Source organism: Pinus tabuliformis, chromosome 7 (assembly GCF_031772625.1).
Source record: "Pinus tabuliformis cultivar Carrire ecotype Pingquan chromosome 7, CPIR1, whole genome shotgun sequence".
NCBI lineage: Eukaryota > Viridiplantae > Streptophyta > Pinopsida > Pinales > Pinaceae > Pinus > Pinus tabuliformis.
Genome location: NC_142293.1, coordinates 1322589416 through 1322594350, shown reverse-complemented (window position 1 = coordinate 1322594350; position 4935 = coordinate 1322589416).

Below are 4935 nucleotides of genomic sequence, written 5' to 3'. Positions count from 1 at the left end.
CACAGAGCCACCATTGATCACATTTTCAATAATACAATGCAATCATTACATGATTCTTATGTCATTTTTATTGGTGAAGTGCATTTCTCTTTGTTAATTTGTTTTCCTTTTATTCTCATATATGCTTCTAAAATCTGAATTATTCTAAGAAGATAAAGAACATAATTTGTTTGAATGTACACTCTATCTTTGGCTTAAGAATAATTTTTATGTTTTCCACTGAAGATTAAAATCAAAATTCTTAATTGTTCTGTTTTTTAATTGGATCTCTAAATCTTTTCCTTTCCTTCACACTATAGATCTTAAAGGATCCAGTGAATTTGCCTAACCTTCCGTGTAAGTTTAGCTTGTAAACTCTGTATTTGATCATCCCAAACTTGTGACTCCATTTGCCCAATGGCCTTACTTCTCAGTTTCAACCCAACAACACAAAAAACCAAAACCTGAACTTAATAACTAGGCTAATACCTTCAGTCAAACAAAGCTAAATCATAAAGAGAGATCCCTCTCTGAACTAGAAGGGATAGATTCCTAGTTTCCAAAGTGGTTATGTGGTTACCTTTGTGATTTTTTTCCTCAACCTCAAAAATTATGGAGTGATAACATTGTGACGACCATACTGAGGGCACAAGCATACCTTGGTTTGAAATTTTATTTTCCTAGTTTAAAAACTTTATTTCACGAACATTTAAGATTTATATTTCAGAAACAAATGTTTTGAGGTTGTAAAATTTGTGCATAGTTGAAATTGTGCATTTAATACTATACAGATCTGGCTCTTAAAAGAATTCGTACTAGAGCTCATCCATATCTGAATCCTCCAAATATCCTAGATAATCCTGAGAAATTGATAAGGAAGAAAAGCTTGACCGAAAGTCAAGGGAGTAACAGTCCTCTGCCAAGAGCCAATTCTTTTCCAGAGAGCTTTGTTACCATAGAAAACATTCAATTTGATCTACCCTTTGAACTCAATTTGTTTAGATCTAAATTTGAAATAGCTAAAACTGTCATTGATGAGTCGGTGTCAAGACCATACATATTTGAACATCAACCTATAGACCAGGATTTTGACAAACAAGCTCTCCATCAATTTGAAAAATTAGAAGGCCTAGTGACAAACCTAGACCAAGCTATCCATAAAGCTTACATCCAGCAATTAGTTGAACTTTCATCCCTATCAATCTCTATTTCCTCTCCCATCACACAATCTTTACATCCTATTTCCACTAGTTCCATATCTTCAACAATCTCCACTACCTCCCCATCAACGTCACAAACCGTAATTCAAATTGTTTTAATCCCTTCCACATCTACACCTCATACATGTTCATTTGTTGTTCATCCCCATATACCAGTCATGGCAATTCGATATGATCCTCTGGTTTTACCTGCCCAATTACATAACATGCCTCAAGACTATCAAAGTAGGATTCCTCAGTTTGATGGCATTGGGGCCATCACTGCACAACAACATGTAGATAAAATGAATGACTACTTTGACCTTTAGGAGGTTGATGAAGAAGATGTGAAGATGAGGCTTTTTTCTTGAAGCCTTAATGGAGAGGTAAGAAAATGGTTTAAATCTTTACCAACAACTACCATAAATGACCTTACTGCGTTTCATCAATCTTTTCTCAATAGATGGGAAACTAAAAAGAATCCCCTCCAGATTTTAAATGAATATAAAAATATAAAAAGAGGCCCCAATGAAACTGTTGAAGAATACTGTGATAGGTTTAATCGAGTCTATAATTCCATTCCAGTTGCTATAAAGCCCCCACCAAGGTTGGCCCTCATACATTTCCCTGAAGGATTTGATGTTGACATGACCTACCAATTAAGAGAAAGAGACCCTACCACACTTGAAGAAATGCAAAGTAACGTTGTCAAAATGGAGGCTAATTTATTAGCCAAAAAAGCCAAGCTTAAAACTGAAAGAAGGGTTACCATTAAGGAGGAACCTTCCTCCTCTTCATCAGACTTAAAATTAGACAACCTAGTCAAAACCATGGAAAGAATGATGGAGAGGAAAACAGTGGTTGATATAACCTCTCCTAGGGAACCAAGGAAATTCTCAAAATAGAAATCAGAATCTCAGGAGAAATCCACCTCAGATAAAACAAAGGGAACATAGGGGCCTTAATGATCAACAACTTAGGCCTCCTTTCCATGAAAACTATGCCGAAGAAGAAGTGGAATTACAAGAATATTTAGAGGAAAACCAAATTAATTTGTTTGGGGAGACATAAATTGATCATATCTTTTTGACCAAAGAAGAGCAATATCAATTTCTTCTTTCATAACCAGAAACAATTCCACCAGAGTCTGAAGAATACAAACAAGGTTATCAGAATGCCATAATGGAAGTGCATAGGCAATATAACCTTAGGAGTAGAAAAACTGTTGATACTCCTCCAAAGAAAATCCATAATACTCCTTCCAAAAAGACTGTTGATAAACCACCCAAGAAAACTCAGACTACTATCCCTTCTTCTATTCAAACTAAATATGTTCCTTCCTCCAGTCAATCCAATGAAGATGCTAAAAAAAAAAACCTTAAAAAAGAGGATCTAAACATCAAGCAAACAGAGAAGCCACAAACCTCTTTCAGCATAGAAAATTAATTGGATAAAGTTAAAATTCCAATCCCCCTCACTGAACTGATGAATAAGAATGCATACAAGACACAAGTAATGAAAGCCTTAAAAGTAGGAGAAGTAACAGATAATGTAAACCTCACTGATGACAAGCCTGAACTGCTGTTTGGTCCAGAGGTAGAAGGTAAACCCCAATATGGAACTGTTCCCCCTTTCTACGCCAGTCTCAATATCCTTGATAAAATCCTTCACAATGCCATGCTCGACTTTGGTGCCTCACACAATTTAATGCCCCGAGCCATAATGGAGAAATTAAATCTTGACATCACTAGGCCATATAATTATTTGTATTCATTTGATTCTAGCACGGTAAGATGCCTTGGTCTCATCAAATACCTTTGTGTCACCCTAGATCAAATCCCTACCATAAGCCTAGTTATGGATATCGTAGTGGCAGACATACCCCCAAAGTATGGAATGCTACTCTCTAGATCATGGGGGAAAAGGATGCAAGGCACCCTACAAATGGATATGAGTTATGATACCATAACTGTTTTTGGTCAACCTACGAGACTTTACAACAAAACACTAATGAAATACATGGTTAGCAGTCAAGATAAACCAAACAACCATCCCTTGTATTCAGTCCATTGAGACCTAGACTCTTTTATCTTGTATAATTATGGAGGTATAGAAGAAAAAAGCCCTACCCTAGAAATTGATTTGCGTGAGATGGAAGAAATCAAAATAGACATTGCAGAACTAGATGAAGAAAATGAGCCTTTATGGAACATGGATTTTGATGGAGCTGTAAGAAAGGAAGGATCAATAGAAATTGTGGGTTTTCAATTCACAAACTAGAAAATCCAAAGGACATTCATATAAACTGAATTTTCAATGTAGCAATAATATAGTTGAGTATGAAGCCTTAATCCTAGGATTGCAGCTTTTGAAAAAATTAGGTGCCAAAAGAATTTCAGTTCATGGATATTTTGAACTCATAATTAAACAAATCAAAGGGGAATACTCAGCTAAACATCCAACGTTAAGGGCTTATAGGAATGTTGTTCTAGATTTCCTTGAACATTTTGTTGAGTATGAGTTATTTGTAGTTCCAAGTGGTCAAAATATCATAGCTGATGGCGTGGCTACTTTAGCTAGTACTTGCAAAATGCCCTATAGCCCAAGTCACCAGTACATAGTTGAAGTGAAAAGCAGACCAACTGTCCCAGATAATATTAGGTACTGGCAAGTTTTTGGTAATGATGAACAGATTGAAATTTTTTTGCAGTTAAAGGATGAATTCGAGTGTACCAATATAGACATAGATCATGATATAGATAATAATGTAGATAAGATGATGAATAAAGTAGAATTGAATGGATTAGATAAAGATCAAGAAGAGTTAGAAATTTTGCAATTGAAGGATAATGTTTTGCCTGGAGGGTTAGTTCCCTTAGAAGAGTTATTTGATTTTAATGATATGGCTAAAAAACCTAAAATAGAACCTACTGGAGCCGATGTGGAAGAATGTAACATTAGAAACAAAGAAAAGCCTAAAATAGTTAAATTGTCCAAATCTTTGCCTTTTGTTGAAAAACAGAAGTACATAGAGTTTTTCAAAGAATTCATAGATGTATTTTCCTGGAGTTATGAGGATTTAAAGTCCTATGACACTAGCATTATACAACATAAAATTCCTATAAAAGAGGACCATAAACCTTTTAAACAAAAACTGAAAAGGATCAATCCAATGCTTTTGCCCCTAGTTGAGAAAGAAGTTAAAAAATTGTATGATGCCAAAATCATTGTACCCTTGCGGTTTTCAAAATGGGTATAAAACTTAGTTCCTACTAGAAAAAAAGACTGGAAAGATTAGACTATGTATTGATTTTAGAAATATCAATAGAGCTTCTCTGAAAGACAACTATCCTTTGCCCAAAATGGACCACATCCTGCAGAAGGTAGTTGGATCGGCGAGAATTCCCTTCGTAGATGGATTTTCTGGTTGCAACCAGGTTCTAGTACATCTAGACGATCAAGAGAAAACATAGTTTACAACACCTTGGGGCACTTTAATTTATGTGAAAATTCCTTTCGGTCTAGTGAATGTTGGTGCTACATTCCAAAGAGCAATGGATTTTGCCTTTACAGATGAATTAGGTAGGTTTATAGTCATTTATTTAGATGATATCACTGTCTTCTCAAAGACAGATGAGGAGAATTTTCTCCATTTAAGGAGAGTTTTTGAAAAATGTATAAAATTTGGTATCTCTCTTAACCCTAAGAAAACACTATTTTGCTTAGAAGAGGGAAAAATTCTAGTACACATCATCTG